This window comes from Pseudopodoces humilis, chromosome 16 (assembly GCF_049639895.1).
Source record: "Pseudopodoces humilis isolate 2021_Gansu_Grassland_sample_001 chromosome 16, ASM4963989v1, whole genome shotgun sequence".
NCBI lineage: Eukaryota > Metazoa > Chordata > Aves > Passeriformes > Paridae > Pseudopodoces > Pseudopodoces humilis.
Window position 1 is genome coordinate 8,920,865 of NC_142215.1, and position 22,837 is coordinate 8,943,701.

Genomic DNA, 22,837 nt, shown 5'->3' on the forward strand with positions numbered 1-22,837 from the left:
CCCAGAACCCTTCTCTGGAGTCATAATGGACAAGGGAACCTTAATATTAACCTAATGCAGCAATCATGAAGCAACGAAATCCATGAGGGGTGCACAGAACACAGTACCCCACAGCTGCAGCTGTATTGCCATGGGTACACAGACATCAGTCATGCAGCTCACCCCTTGGAAATTCCCAGCTGTGCTTTGTGGGCCTCAACGGGCACACAGGGAGCCTGAGAGCTGCTGCAGATGCCTTGAACCAGCACATGGAAAAGGTTTCCAGCTTAATTTAATGATGATATTTTTCCAATAGATTTCTATCTTGCATATACCAAAAAATTTGCACTCCTAGAGGTTTTCTCCAAAAACTGTTTCCACACATGCACAGGAGAAATACTTAAAATAAACCTGCTCCTTTAACTGTTTGCTTAAGTGGATGCTATTGCAATGAATTATCTTTCTTTAGCCACAGCTGCCTCCCAATGGATTTATTCTGTTTCTTACAGGGAATTTAACAGCAGTCTCTCCAATCCAACAGAACTGACAAACTGCTTTAGTTTAGTGAGACTCCATGCTGGGCAAGTCCCAGAATCTCCTATTCTTTACAAACAGCATTTCTTTTTAAAAGGTGCAGAGAGTTTGTTTCCATATGCTCAGGATTTCTCAATACTGCTGTTCTTACAAACTAGTAAATGAATGCCTCCAGCTAGCAGTAACATTTCTATCAATGTAACAGCCCAGCCCACAGGGATCTAATTTACTGAAACTGGTTAAGTGCTACACAAACATCATCTAGAGAGATTAATTGGCTGTTAAAGTTTGATTGCTTTGCAATCCCTTGGTGATGGTTGGAAAAATGAAAAAGTGATCTTTTGTCATTACATAAATACCTTAAGGTACAGTACATATGCAGGGCTTTGTGTACATTTTATAAACACAGCAAGCCTTCAGTGGGTAGGAGAGCCGTGACCCATTTATTTATACTGAAGTTTATTTAGTATATTCATTATGGATGACATTTTCCTGAAGTTTATTTAGGAGCAAAGTCTTCCCAGGCTGTAATTAATCCAAATTAAAACACATTTATGCTGATCATTAAAGCAATTTGTTGCAGACAAGTTTCCATTTGATCACTTCCCGAGGTCTGTATTACTGTATTCTGAATCTTCCATTTCCTAAGTGCAACTTTTCATTTCTTCTCCTAAAAGGAAAAAATAAAATACCATAAGCCAGATACCCCTGGCTTCTGGAATTTTTCCACTCAGATTTCCTGAAGTTATAGGGGAATTTGGTGTCAACTCTTCTATTACTCAGTTTTCTCCATTTCTGGTTTGTAAAACTCTTGCTTAACCAGGAATTTTATAACCCTGTTTTTCTCAGGGGGAGAGCCCAAATCAGATGTAAGGAAGGGTGTAGAGAAAAGCTCACAACTCTGTTCACTGACCACGCTACAAGATTGTGTGAGGAGCCAGGACTAGAGACCAGCCAAATGAGCTGTCAGTGTGATCATTCCCTACAACTTCAGCAAATGAAAATAGTTAGTTTACACAGTGCAGTCCTGTGCATATGAGAAACTACTTTTCTTTAAAAACTGCCATAATTTTTTCACAAGCTACCTCATTGACAGCACTTACATCTCCAATACCTGCAGGCATGCTCAGAGCAATAGGTGCCCCTCAGTGTTTGCATCCATGTTCAGGATGGTGCAGTAAGGATCAGAAATACACAGGCAACAAAGAACAAGTGCTATTAAGATCAGAGTGGAATTACTGAAATCACTCCTAGCAGTGTGGATAAGAAAAGGAACAGTTTTCAAATTCAGGGGAAGCTCTTGCATAGTAAGAAAAATCCTTTTTATTCTCAGGCTCAGGAAAATCTGATCAGGAATCAGAAATACAAAATCCTCAGCATCCTACATTAAATTGCTCTTCCACTGATATGTGACTAAATATCCATAATAGTTCAGCATCTGGGTTGCATGTAAAGCTGTAATACAGAGGGTGGGGGAAAAGAACCATAGCACAGACTTCATATAAAACAGCCTTAAAATAGACTTTCTAAAGGCAAGGCATGAAGAATTTAAACAATTTGCAGATAGTGATATTTTTTGTCTGGATATATGAACAAAAAAGCACTTTGTTTATGCTGCACAAGTGCGACAGCCCATTTATTGAAGAATTTGCACAGTTCTGAAAGAGAGAAAACTGAATAAACCATCTCCTCCAGCTGGGGTGTAGGGTGGGAAGGGGTTAGTTAAATCTGTAGGGAAGTCCACAGCTGGTACAGGAAAATAGGTAATGGCCTTTTGGGAAAAGTAATGGAAAAATCCACGATTGTGTGAATTAACAGACACTCCCACGTTACCATTGCAGAACAAAGTGCTCAGATACCATGGTGATGAGCATGTTAGAAAATAAAGAATGAGTACCAGCTTATACAGTAAAGGTTTCTAACAGGACTGTCCATCAGTTGGGCCTGCACCTAGCTTGTTTAGAAAAAGAAAAAACAAAAAACACCACAACACACCAGCCCAGCCCCAGGACAGGCATCTCCTGGCACAGGAGGTGCCTAGCTCAGTCCTTCAGAGCACCTTATCTGCCTTGTTAATTAGTGCTTTCAACTTGCTTTTGGCCATTTCATCAGATCTTGGGCCAGCAGAGGGGAGGGAGGGGAGTTTGAAGTTTGGAAACCAAGTTCTTCCAAGCTAAATGCAGATGTCAGCTCTGCCAGTGTTTTCAAAAGCTGGCGTACACATCCTTCCCCTTCCACCACCAACCATCCTGTGATGCCTGGAGAGCCATGCACTACCCAGGAGCACTTAATCCAAGAGATGCCACTTGCATCCAAAAGATTATCACGGGGTTTGGCAAGTGAGATGTGCTGGAGGCCAAGATTAGCGGGGAAGAGAGAACGTACTGTTTGGAGCTGTGCATTGCTGTCTACCAAGCAAATCTTACCACTGAAGCCTGAATTTGCACTCTGCACTAGGGGTGAACACAACAGAACCTACTTTAAATTATTTAAAACTGTCATACAGCTGGCTTGGATAATGTTTGTGTAAAATTGCTGACTCAAAACCTCAGATTGCTTATCCTGTTCAGATTACATTCCCTCACTCATTCCTGTATTTAAATGAAACCGTTTCAAAATAGGCACCTATATCAACTTAGGAAAGGAATACACTTTAAAAGAAGTAATAAAACTGTCTCCTTTCTACAGTGAAAAGGATCCTAATTGCCTTATGCTTACTAACACCTCCCAGATTTATGGTGCCAGTAGGATTCATCTCCCTCATATCCCATTAAGAGTGGCTATTTCCTGTCAAAGATACACTGAGCAGACCCCGTGCTCGTGCTCTAACCCGCAGATAATGAGAATGGCAGCTCCCTTATTTACTCTGCAGTCCTTTGGCAGTAGCACTGTTTGCCTTCTTTGCTGCAGCTGTGCATGTTGGGATCAGCACTTCAAGGATTTTTATGTTCACTTGAAAGTGTCTTTCCTGGGCAGCATGCTCTGGAATCTCACCCATTATATACGATGCTTTAAACTGGCTCCCACCTTTTATAGCTTCCTAACTGACTGTGCTGCAATTTATGAGCAGAAACTTAAATGATCTGAATCTCCTGTATCTAATTGCAGCGAGGGAGGCCACAGTGTTTTGTTGTGCTTTTTCATTGATTTCTAGCCTCAAAATCCTTGCTTTGTACAGCATTGTCAGAGGCAATTACAGTACACGTGTAAAGCCTAGATTCCACCATAGATCCTAAAATCTCACACTACAGAGACCCTTCAGAACCTGCAAGGCTTACTGATGGTTCCAATTTCCTTTCTCAAGCTGGCCCCAAGTCCTTTTTCTCCTCCCCTTCCAACCAAGTATATCGAGTTGTTCGGTTTGTGGAGGTTTTAGTTTTTTTAATTAAACCATACTCCATTTTCTTCATATCTTTGAAGACATTGGGCATGTTCAATACAGTATTTTTGTCATCTGATTTCTGTTGAGAGCAGCAAGACACTCCTAACAGAAGAGCTGCCAGCACTTTGTAATACCCAGCATCATCTCAATACAACTTTCCTCAGAAATTCCACAATTCTGGAAGCATCCCTTTGGCTTTCCACACTGCTTTGCAGCCTGCCAGCTGGACTGGTTTGGAATTCAGGAGGTAAAGAGTTAATCCCATGACATTTTTTCCAAGTGTTTTCTCATTTAGGCCATTAAAATTCACTTAAGCTTTAAAAGAGCTTCTAAGACTTTCCACTTGAATGACATCAAACAGTGCAGTCTAAAGTTTTCCAGTATGTTACTTGACCCCTCAAATGAAGGCATTATATGTTAGTCACATTCTAGACCTCAGGAATCTCTTAAACTTCAGGGGTTTATTTATTTGTTTTAAAGTCTGCTTAAAGCTTTTAATCTCCATTTCCCCATCCAATACTGGTAGATACAAGTTATGTTTGCCACACACTACTTACCATTTCTAACATCTTAAAATAATTCCTGTGTTGCTTTTCTGGTAGAAACATATCTGAATGATGACTAGAAGACATCTTTGCACTTCTAGCATACAATTACTGCACCTGCATGTCTTTCATCATAAATCTGAATGATTTTCCCATATTTTTTCAAACATTACTTTCCCACTGAAGGAATTAATAGAGTGCCTTGCACTACAGTTTGGATTTTTAAATCTAAAGTAACCAGAAAGTTATTTGACTTCCATAGTCCAGTGAAGGACTCCCTTAGTGCCACCATCTAACAGCATTCACAGCTGATATTAGATTGCTTTACCAGTGATTAGATTGAAACTGTATACTGAATGCTTTTTTCAGCTATGTTATAGGAAATTTTTTTCATAAGTTTCATTTATTTTGTAAAGTTGAAAAAATAAAATATTTAAAGTCAGACATCACAAGAGCTTACAGACATTTACTTTTACAGATCCTAACTTGGTATACTACTTTTTTATGATGTTCAGCCTAATGCCTCCATTCATGCTATCACAAACAAATTTGAAATATAATCAATCCTCTGATCACCCCAACAATTTGACATTTAATTCATAAGATATCTCATAAAAATGTGGAAGAACTTAATAGCATTGCATTCTTTTACTGGAAATTACAAAAAAGTAACACTACACTTGCCATTTTTCCCACTTAAAGTGAAGCTTAGATCTCTTTGATAAAGGGAGCATTGCCCACTTTTTAAAGCAACAGAGGATTTAAATTATGAGAGGCTGATTTTTAAGTTCTCTGCTCAAGTGAGAGAATAGCAGAGATTTATGGCATTACAGGAGAATGATAAAAGAATAGGTGAAGCCAAGCACTACACAGATTCTCCATTTTCAGTTTTATTAAGAGCAGCACACAGAGGGGTAATTTACACCATTTTACCCTGGGGATAGAGAGAAGGGACAGAAGGACTGAACAAGGATACTGACCACATTTTCTCTTTTATTTCCTATGTGTTTCAACACAACACAGACCCACAGACAGAGTTTGGGTTGTGCCACAGTACCCTAGAAAGGAATAATGTTCTGTACACTTGTAAACAGAACACTAGATCAGAGCACTCATGTTAGTGTCAGTAAAAGGAAAAATAAGTTTTGTTTCTACTAGACATAAAATAATGACAACACTTATCCCCAGCTCTTTCCCACCCAATTCTCCTTACAACTTCTCAAGCAAGAAGAGTAACCTCACTTGCCAGAATAAGCACAGAGTGTTGTTGCAGCCTATTCTGTTCATTTTTTCGTATTAAATTCTAACACGTAAAGGCCAAACCCAAACAAAATATGCATGTTCCACAATGCCAGTCACTGAAGACCTGCCTTAGCCTAGCAAGCCTCTGTATGTAAATACGATTAAATGTTACACAATCAGTCAATAACATATTGACTGCCTGAAAAGGGGATTTCCCTCCACTTTCAGGTCGAAAAGTCCCCCCCACAAACAAGAAATACTCCTCATATTTGAGGTAAAGCCATTCTCAGGTTGATCCTTTGCAGAACAAAACTTTCAAGACAGCTCAAATTAACTAATTCTGAGTATTCCTATTAATGTTTAGAAACAAGTTTTCTAAACATAGTCCTGACAGCAATGCTGGGATTATAATTCTAAAAGTATACATAGATGCTGATCAGCTCCTAAAACCAACAGCCCTGGCATTTTTGCTAAAACAGCCATCCCTGCAAGCATTCATCTCTTAGCACAGCCTCAGAATCACGGCATTTCTTGTCATTCCTGAAGGAATTGCTCTAATATCCTTGACACTGTGTTTGTGTGGCAGATGCAGGAGCACAGAGCTCAAATGCAGACTTCCAGGAAATTTCACCTGTGCCTTTATTGTCTTGTTTTCACTAGACAATTGCAGATATGTGGCTCTAGAGTTATAATGTCTAATTTATTCGTATTAACCTTACTGGAAACCACTACTCTACTGATGTGTCCCTCTGGAGAATCCATGGCTCCAGGTGCCCAAGGTACTTTTCAGCTGCCTGTTTACTGAAGCAACACTTAAAGGAAAAAAAAAATAGAAGATAAAAAAAAAGAAAACCAAAACAACACAGGCAAATGCAAGAGTTCTCAGGAGACTGAATTTAACAGCATTTGCAGACAATGTGAAGATCCACTCCCCTCAAGTGATTGCTGTAATTTCTTCCAGAGAATTACAAATAGCGTTTAAATTTATTTAAAAGAAGGTTAATTAAACTGGAACGCCTCACTACAATTTCTTTCCCTTGCCTTAGGAATAAAAACAAATACCCCAAACTTTGAAAAGCACCAAAAAAATTTGAAGATGGGTTTGTTCAAAACATTTGTTCATATCTCAGGTTACAAAGGAAATCTTTGCATCATTTTCCCTCATATGGGAATATTACAAGGGCATATTAATATTCCCTTTATATTTCTCAATACTTGAAGCTGAATATCACAGCCCTTTCAAATTACATAAAGAACAACTTGGCATGAAATTAATGTGGATGTGGGGCTTTGGTTATTTTTAACAAGTATTTCAAGCACTTTTTTCACTCTTGCCATGCAGCAAGAACTAAGAACATTTCAGTCAAAGTTTAAAAAGGCATTTGACTAAAACTTGGAAGTGGTTAACATTCAGATGCAATTTTAACTGCCACGTGAATATCTAATTGGGCAATCTCTTGCCTTAATGGACTGTTTCGAAGTGTTCTGTCCTCACAGCTAATGACTGATTCAGTTTTTACAGCAGAACTAACTCAGATTACACTTCTTATCAATTTTAATTCATATGATCTTATGAGTTCCTTCAGAAAGTGCAGCCATTTACCAGACTCCTATAAGTAGATATTCCTCACACATTACCAGGGGGAGTGCTTGGGGGGAAGGTATGTGTGTGTGGTGTGTGATATAAGACCTCTTTAAAGCATTAGGTGTTATGAAAGTCAAATAACATTTAGGTAAAGCAACTTCTCCCCAACACCCCTGCTTCATGCTTTTTAAAATACTCAGCCAAGCAACTGCTAGTTAAATACCACGGAAATGGACGTGACACTACACAAACTGTAGCATACCCCATAAATCTCACTGCATATGCACTCATCACTCATATGCAATAGTGATGGGTATATTTTAAATTTCACATAATCCCATTATCTAGCAACACCAAATGCAGACAACTGTATAATTTCCAAAGACAGCTTCTTGGCATATTAACAAAAGTTATCTCCGTACTAATAAATTAAACAACTTTCATTGTGGAAAAAAAAAAGATATTGCTCTATGCCAAGATTATAAATTTATGGGCTCCAAGAAATTAAGAAAATGTTATGTGTTCAAAAAGAAGTCTGCACACACAATAATTCCATTCATTTTCATGATCAACCTTTTGTTCCAGTCTCCTCATGAAGATCTTCAGCTCCTTCCCACCTTTGGTTCCTAAATGTAACTTTAGGAAATAAATAAGGAATAAATATGGACCCAGTGTCAGCAGGTTTAGCTCTGACCCATTGATATTTTTGAAGAATACCAAGCAGATGGACACAGGCAGCAGCTCTGTGTCCCCCTGCACTGGGGGAAGGCAGGCAGGAGGTCAGGGATGAAGTTATGGAGGAGAGAGCCCCAGTGCCAGGACTGGGGTGGCCAGAGGGACACAAGAACCTTCTCAGGAACCAGCCCTAATCCCTCTGCTTAGCAAAGATCATTCTCTTCATTGCTTTGCTGAGCAAGATCTGTAGCCTGTCACATACACATGGGTGAAGAGGCCTGTAAATGCACACAGATCAAACTGTATTTGCTACAGATTCAAAATTAATTACATTCTACAGGTGTGTTGCAGCCCAAAATAAATGACAAAATAAGTCACTATGTTCTAATGGCTTTGATGTTACTGTAGAAAAAGCTTCTTTTCTTATAAAGACATTTCATATTCTATTAAGTGACCTGGCCCAATAATTTAAAAATTCATTAAATACTACCAGCACTCATGAAGTAGAAGGACAAAGGAAAGAGCAACAATTAGCTAAGGTCTAACCAAATTAAAAACATTATAAGGATTAGCTTGTGCTGAAGTTTAAGAGGAGATTCAAAGCTTTAGGCTTTTAACAGGGTTTTTATTTTTAATTTTTCTCTGAGTTTAGGAATTGGAATCAAAAGCGGAATTATCTGTTTGTTCTGAGCCACAACAGTGTATTCTTGCTTAAACTCCTCCTGTGGAATGCTAGATGAAATCCATTGAAAAATAATCTTTTGGGTTTTTTACATTCAAACCTGCCCCGACACAAGTTTTACACCCCTTACATGGCTGCCACTGCTGGCCCCAGCATCCCAAAGCCAGGGCAATGGCAGCAGAACCCATGAGCTGCACTCATGAGGAATTTAAGCAGGCACAGACAAAGCATCTGCAGGAACATTACACTCCAATCTTTGGTGCTTGCATTTTTACTATGTGGCAAAAATATCTAGAGGCGTAGGTTGAAGGGGTTTTTAATCTATGACTTGTTTAACCTCAAAACAATAAATAAAAAATAAAAATCAATTAGAACAGCCAGGAAAAGAGAGCTGCTTTTGTTGGCTTCAAATGAAGGAGTCTAATATATCCTTTCATAAACAAACCTCCTCTCTACTAAGGTTTCTTGTAAGAACAAGGCAGGCTTCAAAAGAGGTTCAGAGATTCAGTGAGGATAGGAATCCAGAAGTTCAGAAAATTCATTTGTCTGCAAAGCAGAGCTGGAAGTCCCAAGGGAACAGCTTGAGTGAGACTTTCTAGTACTTGCCATGTCTGCTCAAGCACAAAGGGCACTGTAAAAACAACATCTCAGGGTGCTTTTCAGGAAACTGGAACTTTTCTGCTGAACCAGCCAGAGCCCATTAATTTCAACCTATAAAATGATGAATAGCAAAGCTGGCTGCCCTCAAAGGTAAACAGAGGTCAAGGTGGAGCTTGGCAAGCATATAGTTTTTGGTTAAAATACCACCCCCCCCAAAAAAATTGTTTCATGGAAAAACCACTCAAGTTAAGAGAAGTAATTGACATAAAGATTTTATAAGCTATTTTGTTCATCTTCCAGGAATAACCCAGTTGATGAGTTTAATGGCAGAAACATTATCAGATCAGAATACTTATAGGGAAAACCAAAAATACCATGATTAGTATGTCTTATAAGCAAACCATAATATTCCATTTCAATGTGACCAACTGTGTTTTTACCTGTTAAAAAAAGAGAGGCCTATGAGTCTCTATAGGTTTTATTTAGCACCAAACAAATTGCAAGTTATCTGCAATCAACAAGAAAATAAAGTTAAAAGTCAGTAAATAAATTATTTCCTGCCTATTCTTCTCTGGATGTTAATAATTTTATCAAAATTGGCTGTTATTCCTGGAACCACAGTGCTAGATCCTTGCAGTTGTAACAGGTTCTATGTTCAGACACCCAGGAGAGGGCCCAGGTTGTAAAGGAAAACTGACAAACAATACATTATTTCAAAATACCTCTATGCTGCTACAAGTAAACAAGAACCTTGACTGACAAACCTTCACAAATCTTAGTAAGCCATTGAACAGTACAGGTGCTCAAATGTAAGATTTGCAGGGTTACTGCTTTTTGAGTGGAGTTCATAAAATTACCAAAACTTGGGTAAAGAGAACAGTTTTGCTCTTTCCACCCTCCAGATAATCCCACTTTAATTTCTGCCTAACCCCACATACAACTTCCTTCCTCTTCTGGTGCTTAGCTTTCTCTTCTCCAGACCCCCTTCAGCCCTAAGGCAAGACAGAGAAGGTGAGGAGTTTCAGAGGAAGGAAAGGAAGAGTGGGAGGGAATGCCCTTCCCTTGCAGCCTACGACTGAGCAAAACAGGTTTTCAGAAATTTCCCCACTTTCTCATCTCAGGCAGTGCCAGAGAAAATAACTGGAAAGCAGTCACCTGAACCCATGGCCAGGCTCCTGCTTACATACCCCACTGGCCTCTGCTTGCCAGCAGATGTGATCAAACACGTTCCTAGCTCCAGGGATCCCAAACTGACAAATTTCATACATCAGCCTTCCACAAAAATAGAAGGAAATCAATCACAAGGGTTACTCATTACACAGCCCTAAGGATCAGCTGCTCATGATGCCACTGGCTCACTGGTGGATACAGGAAGGGGACTGGAGGTGGATTTTAATTGCATCACCCAAGAGATACCTACCTGCCATCTTTATGGAGTAAAATCTGATCAGAGGAGTCTGCCTCTATCTATGGCCAAAAAAAAGCTTTGCAACAATGCAAATCAAAGTGTCCTTGCCTTAGAAAAACATTACAAATGGATATTTTGCTTGCACTTAGAAAAAAGAGGCATGTTCTGACCCAGGCAAGTCCAGGCTAGGTTGCCCCTGACCTTGACTAATCTTTTCTTGGCATGTTTTTCACATGTATCATCTCCCTAGAGCACAGCACACAGAGAGCTTCCAGTTACTAACACAGCTTTTCTTTCCTGAGCATGCCCAGATGATGAGCTGGAATCTAGATTTTCCATGAAACTTATTGTCATAAGACCTCTAAGGGCAAGGAAAGACTAAAGGAATGAAATGGAGATATTTAGAGGAAAACACAAGATATCGGAGAAGAGGGAAAAATTGAGAGTCAGGTTCCAAAAGAGAATGGATAAATTCTTAGAGGGGAGACTAAAACAAGGAAGAGTGGCAGTGCTAAAGAGAATAGGATAGAAAATAAGGAAGTATTAATCTAGAAATCACCCTCAGGAGAAACCCTGCATCCTAGGAGTAAGTGAAAGAGGGTTTCCAAAGGAAAAAAAAAAAGGAGCTGTGGCTCCATCATGCAGCATTTTTTTTCTTTTGGCCCTGCACCTTCCTACCTCTGACTTAGCCTGCAAGAGCACTTGGAATCAGGGCTTTGGAAACACTTAAGTATTTCACCCCATTGTATTTATCATTTAGTCTTTTTTAGTCAAGACCACAATATTCATTTTTTGCAAAATCTAAAGCTCTTAGATGTCACTGAAAGGGCATCCCTACAGCTATCACAGCTATGCCCAAAGAAGTGCCTGCCTTACAGCAGGACAAAGCACTTGGATCACCCAGGTCAGTGAATCCGTAAGGAAAAACTGGATACGTGGTGCTCTAGTGCCTACAGAAGGAGTGTAATAAGCTGCCTTAGCCAAAAACCCTCATCCCTGCCCTAGAGCTGTGGTTTATCAGATAACTTAATTCACATTCATACAGCAACTTTTATCCTATGATCCCAAAACCACTTTATAGGCCACATATCCAGCATATTTTACCTATTCATACATACCCTCCAACAGATGTAGCCACACCAAAGTCAAAGGTAATATTTCATTTTCATCAAGACATGAGGATGAAGCATTTTCTTAAACCAGATTCCTTCTGCTAGCCAGAGAAACACCACATGCTAAGTAATAGACTTTTCCTTATACTGGAATAAGATTCTAATTATTCCCTAATTTTGCCAGCTCCTATGAATCATGAGGAAGAGATTAAAGCAAAAGTAAATATTGGTTCCTTGTCCTATTTACAGTAATCATCTCAAACAATGAAGCTACTTGAGTCACTTACATTATTAAAAGGTGCGTGTGGTTATATTTTCCTCATTAAATTTGCAGATAACTCACTGCAAACCAAGTGTTACTCTGAAGAATTACTGAAGTCTAAGCAGCAGCTGTGCCCATCCTACCAACACAATGCCATTTTTCTGAAAATTCAAATGCAATCTGTTCCCAGGCATGAGCAGAGTGGCAGTGGAGAGCTGAGTATTGCAAAGCAACAGCAGACTATAAACCTCACAGAGATCAACAGCCTTACATTTATTAGCAGCTAAAGATTTTCAAAGCGTGGTGAATTAAAAACTCCACCACTGCTCAGCCCCCCCTTTAAAACACACCTCTCCTCAAAACTGGCTACTAAACTAATTTTCCAGGAGAGCCTTAAGTATCTTGAGCAAATAACACTGTACTACATCCTTCTGGCATTCCTTTCATCCCAGAGAACACTGCACTCATCACTTAAATCAAATACTTGTGTTTTCACTCTTGTTTTTTCAATGACCAGATGTTTGAGCACTGCTATCAGTGGTTAGAGGAGAAGGAGCCAGAGAAGCACGATGAATAGCAAGAGGATGAGTGGGCACCATTTCAAAAAGTCTGTGCTTTAAATCTGTTGGTATTCAAGAAGTTTAAGTGCCATGATGCTCAATTCATTTTATCACAATGATTTAAATAGCCTGTTCTGCTACTGTAAGTCAGATAATCAAGGGCATAAACATTTTAGTTATAAAAGCCTGAACAGCTACAACACTGGTTGATAATTATAGGTGTACAATTTTATGGCAATAAAGATCTCTTTAGACTGAAAGCCCAGATTTTTCTTCCTTTAGCCTGCCAATTTTATTTACAGAAAATGAAAGTAAGACATGCTGTTTTCTAAAAAAATAATTTCAATTACAATAATGCCTTACAAAAAGATACCCAAGTCATTTTCGTGCTGGCCTTTGAAACAAAAGCCTCCATTCAAGTGAAAGAAAAGCAGAACAGTTCACACACAAATACACTTGACACTACATGTCTTTCAAGAAACATTGGAATAACAAATACACAAGCATTTTGGTGTAATCTCACTGTCCTTCTGATCTGAATGTCATAAAGAGAAAGCAGAAAGTTAAAGTTCAAATCTGGCTTACTTGAAGTGGAAACATATCCTTGACACACTTCATTCTACACACTTCAAAGCTCTTTACTGGTTTTCTTCATAAATTCCTTAAATTTCTTTATAAATTTCACCCTTTGCCTAGAAGAAACCAACTCTCCAATGGAATATGCAGCCCTTAAGAGCAAGGACTTTACTCTATTGGGGAATAAATATTGGAGAAAAAACCTGAATGCCATATTTAACCAGACCTATGAAGGAAAATTATCACCATCTTAGAGTTCAGTTACATTGTGGGCTGGCTCAACTCTTCTTGAAGGGAAAAAAAAAAATCCCAAACCAAGTCTCTTGAGTTCAGAATAAAGGAGAAAGGATAGTTTTTCATCTGTGAAATGCCAGCAATACACAGCCCTGCCATAAGTGCAATGCAGGGACACTGCCTTGCTCTCCAGCCTGGGGAAAACATCACAGGCTGAAGGCAGCCACGGAGCAAACTTTGTGTCTGTGGCAATCTGTTTTGTACCCAGGGGGTTCCTGAGCAAAAGAAAAAAAAATGAAATAAAAATAAAATATAAAAAGAAAAGGCAAAGCACACAAAAAAGAAATAAGTCAAAGCATACAAATAACTGTAGACTGAGCAGGAAAATGGAGAGGAACGTGTTCCAGTTCTGTCAGATCCCAAGGGTTTTAATCCAGAAGCATTACCAGTATGATCCACCATCCAGTCCAAAATTCCCTAACAACATGACAAGCTGGCTTGACAACACTGCTTGCAAAAGATAACACTCACATAAAAAAACATAGACACACTTTCACAAAGGGTCACAGAAAGAGAGAACAAGCAATGCAACATTTTTCCATGTCATCAGCACAAAACTCCACCAGAAAGCAAGACTGAATTTTAAAGTGACAATATTAAAAAAAAAAGTTTTCTGGCTGTTTCCTGCATTTCAAAGCAAACAACAGAATCCGAGTTGCAGCAAGTTCTCCCCAGCACACTCTAATCCTTCAAAAACCTTTCTTCTTATGCCCAAGGCTTGGCTGAGGGATCCCTGCTCTATGCACAAGCTCCTCACTCTGAAGTGCTCTCTTCTGCCACTCCTCACCCACCATGTACCACGGGCCAAAAACCTCTCCTGTGACTGCACTCAGGAGATCACTTTTCCCCCTCCTTCCAGATTATTTGTCCATTCATTCCTTAGGGAAAGCATCCCAAGCCAAACAGCTGTCCATCACAGTTGGAAAAGGCACCTTGAAGTCAGAATAAGGACCTTGACCTCCTGCCTTCAGTGGTCTCAGGCCATTGGAGAAAGGACGGCCTTCCACTTACCCAAAGGGTTGCTATTTTTTTATTTACTTGAAGTTCAACACTGGCATTCAAATTCTTTACTAATAGTATAAGGGAGACCATAACAGGTAAAATTTATAAAAGACACCAGAGCGGCAAAAAGTCTTACCACAGATGTTTCTGCATTACCTTATTTTCTAGAAAATGTAGTTTCCTTGCATGGCACATACTAATGTCATAGTTCCCATTCTCTGAGTAAAATTTATAAATTAGACCAGATTTTCATCTCCATTCTTAATCTCAGACTTCTTTTGAATTAATCTATTTGCTTCCATGTGAGATTATCAGGAACACAGAGCTTTATTTCACCCAGTTATAAATCAGTCTGATCAGTACTACTCCCCAAGTTTAATGTTTCAAAGCTGCCTTTTCAACCATTAACAATAAATAGTAGTAACAGTATTACTCCAATCATGACCATTTTTGTAACAAAAATCTCCAGGTACCTGGTTTTATCATATTCAAGTGATTAAAAGGAAAGTTTTTCTGAACAATTTCCTTGGATAAGTTGAATTCTTAAATGCCTGTACAATAGTTTTTAAATGGCTACCAAGTTAAAGAGAAAATGGTGTTCTGAGAATCACTGGGAATGGTTCTTTTATTCCTTTTCCACTTTCCTAAAAGCTCATTTTTAACATAACTAAAAAAACCTACTGGCAGAAACAACATGCAGTTGCCAAAGATCTTTGATCTTCATCAGTAACTGCCACACCATGATTAGTAAAGTGATTTATGATCAGAAAAAACTCACAGCTCTACATATTCCAGTCAGTCTCTCTTTAAGGCAATTGGCATGACCATGGCATGCCATAGAAAATATTTCCTAAGACACCTTGAAAATTAGGACTACACTACTCAGTGACAGCAGTAATGAACCTCAGATCTCAACTTGCTAGACAGTTTTTTCAACCCCATCTCTGCTCATGAATACTTTGCAGAATTAAGTAGTTTGTTGTCTACACATACTAAGCACCTCTCAGCACCATCCTCTTTCTGCATTCTGACACCATGAAGGATGAATTACATCAGTTTCCTGCTCCCAGCACAACTCTAGACCCTGTGACCAGTCCATCCTGTCTTCTAATTAACTTCTCAGGTAAAAGGGGTTGCTGCTGGCATAATCAGCCCTTTCAAGCTTCCATGATGAGACTTTAAAATCTCTTCAGCACAGAAGAGCTTAGGTTGGTTAACAGTCAATTGAATTTTTTTGATAAAAACAACTGCCTTCCACAGACCTATTCAAATTTTATTTGCTTGATAGAGCTGATAAAACCCTAGAATCAATTTTTAGCAAGTGTTTTCAATGATACAAACATTGGCTTGTGCTGCTCTTTGTTACTAATTGATAAGATGGTGACGGGGTATTTGAAGGATTTCCAAACAAGAACAGTTCTCCAGACATCAGTATGCCACAAGACACAGGATTTATTTAAAACTAACTTAAAATGGCTTGAATGATCTATTTGTAACTGATCATTCAGAAAACAATCAAGTAGTAAAGAAAAAAACCTCTGCCATCCATCCAGAAAAAAAGTCATTTGCTGTGAGCCAGGTGAAAAGGCATCCACCAGAAAAGGTGGCTAGCAGAAGAGAACAGTAAGCAAGCAGTTCATATTGAAAATAAACAAAACATGCTTGTGACTAAAGCAGTGAATAGCAGCTATGAGAGTAGAAAATCTCATTTGCAATTGAAAAATAAAGGACAGTATTTTCCAGCTCCAGCCCCAAACAGTGTCATCTTTGATTGGAACTTTATCAAAATGGCACCTAAGCTTCTCTTGAATTCAAGAATGTTACTACATCATCAGTAATAAAACACCTAAATAGCATTAGTGCTCCATTCACAGCTAACTATAAAAGTATTAAAATAGTAATTCCCACTTTTTTTTTCCTGCTGAGCATACAGTTTTACAAGAAAGGCTTAAGCCTGGAATATACATCCTTAGCCTGTATACTCCAGGCTACTAGTCCAGTGTTACTCCTAATTAGACAAAAACAAAAGTTTGTGCTACCTCAGTCCTTAACTGGATTTAGGCTACCTCCTGTGCTTTTCCATCTGAGGCTGGGCAGGCCTGTGCTTTAATGTAGCAGCGTCCTACTGGCAGATCCACTGATGAATCTGCAGAAGCCCATCGATCCGAGTAAAACTCGGAACCATTTGACACCGATTTAAACCTTTCCCTCTTAGCCCTCCAAGCCCCTTTTTCTCCAAGATGATGTTGAGCGTTTCTTTTCAGCATCACTTGATTGGGTCCAGACACTGCATCGCATTTCAAAGTGAGATGTGGAGTGTCTGCCTGTGGCAGACAGGGTGCTGATCACCAGCATAAACATTAGGAGATAAAATACCCAGTGACACCTCCTTAGGAAATCAACTCCCAGATGTGCTCGGCAAAGAACAGGAAAAGAATGAGGCCATTGCTCAGAAGGCAGCACAGGAATTGCATATTGCACATTGACTAAGGAGAATCAAACAACTCAAAATACTTTAAAATACTTGTTTCCTTACCAATAAATGCCAAAGGAAAAAAATTAAGCTGTAACACTTTCCTTTTTTGCTGCAGGCTAGGACCGAGCCACAGACTCCATTGTGTTAACACACCAACAGACAGCTGCAGTGAAATAAAGAATGGATGACCACTGACTGACTCATATATGGAATATTATCAATATTTGCACTAAAGTGCCAAAGTCTTGATAGAGAGGTGGAAAACTCAGATAGAATGAAACATGAGGTCAAGTATTCAGAATGCAAATAATCCACCCAGACCTAGGAGTTTATATCCAGAGTAACCACACTGAGCTGTCTGCCAAACCTCTCTAGAAGCTCAAATTTCAAGAGGGGTGGGGGAATCAAAAAAAAAAAAAAAGCACAACAGAAGACATCCACTTAGACTTGGACAAGGCAGTTCTAAAACATGCAACAACATTTTAGTACTAAAACTGAATTTTCTTTAGTAATGCACATCCTCCCATGAATAATAAAAGAGTATCCTCACTGTTTTATGAGGTATAGCTTAGTCTTGAAGACTACCTGCAGGACTTGCTTGTGCTGATACTTTTGCATTAAGGAGATCAGTAATACTCAGTTAACTAATAAAGGGCAAACACAAGCTACAATGACAGCCTCAGAAAACAAAAATCAAAAAAGTCATTCTAAGAAATGGATTTGCAGAGATGGATTTTTATTTCTTCACATCACTGCAGTATCCAGGAACCCTGATGAGCCCAGACCCCACTGTGGTAGATGCTACTGTACAGCCAATTTATGAACCAGACATGCTTCTCAATGAGTAAAAGAAAGTACATGCTAATAATGTTATTACAGCATCAGTGCAGCATTATCTTAGACAATGAGAAGCATGGAAGTTTTATATGCTTTCTTTATTGTTATTAAAAGTAGCACTGTTACCTTGGCAACTGCTGAATCACTTGGGAGTTTGTTAAAGAAACCCAAATGTTACTTATACTTGCACATTTGCAATCAATTTAGAGAAAACAATTGAGGTTTTGTTTGGTATACTTTTTTTTAAACAAATCACACATTTTTTCCTTATGACTATGACCCTGCAAATTTCAGCATTTTGGGGGTTTCTTTTAAATAAATCAGTTTTGGGGATTTAATTAAGGCAGTTCATGTCTCATTTGCACACAAAGTAATCTGCACTTTCTTACACAATGAATTCTAATAATTCATCTAGGATGTCAGTCAGAAATAGAAGCACAGACACTCTGTAGTGCACACAAAAATTCCCATTAGCTTCCTACCTCCTGTGCAGGTACTGGGAATAGGGACAGGCATTTTCCCTGGGGGAGTGTGGAGGGGCGACAGGAATCCCAAATCCCTCTTTGCAGGGGCTCAGACCACACTCCCAGGCATAAGAGCAAAGAAAAGGGAAAAGGTGGTTGCACAGTATCCTGAAACACCTCAGCTTGCCTGTCTTAGCTTCCAGGTGTTGGCACCCTTGTGGTTTTGAGGTTTTTTCACCCTTCCTCAGCAGTATTTGTCTGCTTTTCATGTAAAAACTGGGTGCATGAAGATAATGGGAAACTGCAGGAGAATCAGATTGTGAGATGTGATGATTGTGTGGGATGCCTGTTTTCTTCCTAGTTTTCATAAACGTATTATTCCCCAAGTACAGGCCAACAGCAATGAAAAGCAGAATACTGGCAGCTCTCAGTTTTTCTGTCAAGGAACCTCGTGAAACTCAATTAGGCTGTAAAAATGGGTATGATTTTGCATGATCTCAGTTTTTAAACTGAAATTGCCACACACAACCAAAGGCACATCAGACTCCTTCAGACTGTCTCCTCTAAGGTGTACTGAGTCAACTGGATAAAAAGTCAAGGGTTAAGAATGCTCCTAACCCACACTGGCAGGGTGAAAGGAAAGCCTTATCACTCCCTACACCTGAAAGGAGGTTGCAGGGTTTTGTCTTCTCTATTAATTCTTTGTCACATTGCACTTGGAGGCTCAGCTTACACCATAGCCAGAGGAACTCCTGGTTTATATACTTGTTAAATATCTTTGGTGAGAGAATATATCTGACACCTACCCTCCAGAAAATATGAACACTCAGGAGACTGGGGAAGACCAGAATTCAGTATAATTAAACATAACTTATTTCAATAGGAATATTGAAGAGTTACAGAGTTCCTGTTATGGTTATTGCATTAAGAACTACATTGGCAAGAGGATAAATATAGGGCTATAGTCACCTCCACCACAGGGCTACGTTACCCCTATGGCCAAAATTTATTATTGTATTTCCTAGATGCCTTTAAGACCTGAATAGTTAAATTGCTCAGAGCATTCAAACTTTGAACACACAGTATTCCACATTTGCTTGTATGCATATAAGTCTAAGAAATGACTCAGCCAGATACAGCCTTAACTCTCAATTTCCTTTCATTTAAGCTTCTAATGAGATGATAACAGAAGGGCCTTAGGGTTTTGTTTTACAAGGTTGTGATAGAACTTTATAGCAACTAAGGACTTTTTCACCTGAGCTTGTTCTTGGAGATAAGAAGGGCAGGACATGGAAATTTTCCTTCCAAAAGGTGCAGCAGAAAGTACCTGTGTAAGCGTGTGTTTGTCTCAGAGATCACTCCTTAAGAAGTGGCTCACACTAAAAAGGAATAACGTAGATCAGACTGTTTATTCACACACACATTGCAATCCCTAGACGTGTTTCAGCAGGAGAACAGCTCAGGATCTGTGCAGGGACATGCATGATCCAGCCATGCTTAAAGTTCCATGTTTCTCCAACACCAACCTCAGTTCTGTCAGTCCTCACTCCGGGCTGACCTTCCTGCCTGTTCTATTCCCATGTGCTGGGGCTGTAAAGACCACAGTGCCCTGACCCGAGTTTGCTGGCTCTTGGTGTCATCTACATTCAGCACCAGTGAAGTTCAACCCCTCTTTCCAAGCAGAGCTGCAGTATGGAGCAGGAAGATTAGCATGGGAAGTGTGACTGCATGGGAGTTACCTTTAAAAAGTGTCCTGCTTCAGAGAGAGCAAGCAAAATCTTGAGAGAAAAAAGAGATATCACTGGGACAACTGCGCTGGGCTACAGAGCAGTGAGACACAGACACACTCAGACTGGCACAGACTTGAATCACTTTCAGATTAATTTTCAGACCCAAGTGATGCGACTCCTAATCAAAACAAATACTGTGTAACAAAAAGACACCTAAAAAACAAGTAAATTTCAGACAACAGGGCATGTTTTGACAATTCAAACTGGTTCAAAATTGGCACTGATACCCATGTCCCAGAGAGGATACAGGTGAGAGGCTGTAGTGAAGGAGGGAAGAACAAAGCAAAGCCTCACTGCTGTCTGTGGAAACAAACTTGTCACTTTGGTCTTGATGAAATGTTTAGGGTCAACTTCTGATGCAAACTCCTGCAAGCAGAATCTGCAAACTGCAGTCCCATGCCAGATGATCAGTGGCCACAAGCACTGCCACAGTCCCCCTGCCTCACATGGCTGCTGAATAAGCCTGAAAACAGCAGGAAGTTTGTACACAGTTCCCCGGGTATGAGAAGAGCCCTGGCTTGCCACCTGTGTGAGTTCACTCTCAGAACCACCTCCCAAGAGGACTGGCAGCATTCACCCCCACTACATTTTGGGAGCCCCACGAGGAAGAGCAGCTGCCATTTCCTCCTGACCTCACAAGGAAGGGGGAAGGCAAACAGGACAAGGGGGCTGCCAGGGACACCCTCCTCAGAGCACTGGGCAACAAGACAGAGGTGAAAAGGCAGAGTGGGAGAATTAGAAAGTTTCCATGAATGCATTCTGTTCATGTTTTAATTATTCATACTAACTAAAGTCCTATTAGGCCAGTTGGTGTTTACCCAGTTTCACATGGCACTACTACAGCACCCAAGGCAATTACCTCTGATTACAGGACATAATGACTAAACAGCTTCAGCACACAGTGCCTGGTCTCAGAGCTGCCATACATTCCAAGATCACCTCAAAAAAAGGGCCAAGCTGGGCACTTAATTCTGTTTCCCAGAGGGGAGAAGGTACCTTTAAAAATACACCACCATCATGGGGAAGGCAATAATTACAGACTTCCATACCAGAGAGAAGAGCTCTTTCTTTCTGCCCCGCCCCTGCTGTCCCTTCCTGTTCCTCTCCAAATAAATGGCAAGGAGAAGGTCTCAGGCAAAAGCACTCACACAGCAAGGCTGCTGCAGAAAGATGATGTATTTGTACACTTACTCCTGGGCCACCACATTTCCTACACAGCAGGATGCAGCACAGCAGCCCCATTTCTTCTCCAGCTTTTCTGACCCTCCTGCTTAAACTGCTTGTCATTTGACATTGCTACCTGCTACTCTGCTTTTTCCTATTCCACAGTCTCACAAGTGGGACCATTAATCCACACATCAGCCAAGACTGCCTAGCAGAAAAGGAACCCCATGATTAAGGAACAGGATAAAACTGTCTTGCATTTAAAAATAAATAAAAACAGGGCAAAGAACAGAAGCAGAAGTGTTTTGCCACATCTTCCTACAAAGAATATTCTTTAAGCTCTAGCTGCTTATGCACAAAGCAATTCACAGCAGTAAAAAGACAGGAGAGAGCTCTTGCTAAGCAGTGAATAGAAGCAATTAGCCAAGAGAAGAGCATAAGCAACTTGCACTTTGCCTTCATACAGCCTATCAAGTTTATTCTGCCCTGTTACATCTGTGTAATTTATATAAAAAAGCCAGCAGCTATTTGGCAAGATTTACATTTAGAAACAGCAATTTAATCACATAAGAAAGATCAGTGGAAGCGGATGCCTCAGGACATTGCAAACTTCTCACCTCCTGCTAACCTGCCTAAAACTTGCCCTGGCCATGTTAAATGTTCACTAAAAATAACTTTCAAATATCTGTTTCATTATTAAGCTCATCTCTCTAAACAGAAGCACAAAATTTATTCAAGTTATCATGTGAAATATTGAATGCTTGCACAGCAGAAACAAGGGGCTTGCAGGTTCAGCAATCTTCCCTCTGCAGTGATGTAACTACTCTAACATAGCAGAATTCCTTGCAATTTCTTGGCCAGGCAGAAACAAGTTGAATGGCAGATGTTAGAGATTCATCATGAAAAAAACTCCTCCAGAAGCAAAACTGTCAAACAGGACTTTACTCCCTAAAATAATAAAAGGAAGGGATTCACATGTAACCTGTCTGTAGTAGCTAATCCCATCAAGTCCAGGATACCCCGTCCTGTTGTTTCATTATTACATTTCAGTAGTGAGCAGCAGTTATATTTACCAAATGCGTCACCTTTGAAGCCTGACCTCAAAGTGTCCTAAAGTTTCAAATGCCAGCACTATGACCAGTTAAGTGACTAATTTTCAGCAGTCCTGTGTTTATTGCTGTTATACAAATAACAAAGCTCTTAATCAACCAAGGCCTCTCAGAAGTCTCATTTCTTTCTTCTTTATAAACCTCTTTATGGGCAACAATCAGAAAAGACCAGAAGTTGTTTACTTGCTGATTGGTGTTCAGAATTTTTCCTAAATGTGTGTGTGCCTGCATTATAAACACTGTTGCTGCAACAGGTACCTTCCATGAACTCTTGAGAATTGGGGTCAAGAACAGAAAGAGTTTTAAATTAGCATTAGTTTGCCAGACATTGCACTAATCACTCCCAAATCAAAGCTCATAGAAAGCATGGACAGCCTGCTGAGATGTACTTGATCTGTGAGTAACCCCTCTCACTTTATCAATATTCCACTTCAGAAGACAGAATTTCATAGTAGAAAAAAGGAAAATAAGTTAAATCTCCAATATATAAGTAAAAATGTAGGCAAAAAATGACAATTCTGTCACTTAATTAGAACTCTAATTAGAAAGCAAAAATACA

At 39.6% G+C, this 22,837-nt stretch overlaps 1 long non-coding RNA gene across 1 annotated transcript in view; it reads right to left on the minus strand.

The window, feature by feature from the left end:
• Positions 1-933: 933 nt before the first annotated feature.
• Positions 934-22,837, minus strand: part of LOC148183021 (uncharacterized) — a 28,113-nt gene continuing 6,209 nt past the window's right edge. The window contains exon 3 of the long non-coding RNA XR_015773954.1: positions 934-1,183. This is a non-coding gene — a long non-coding RNA (uncharacterized LOC148183021). The remainder of the gene's footprint in view (positions 1,184-22,837) is intronic.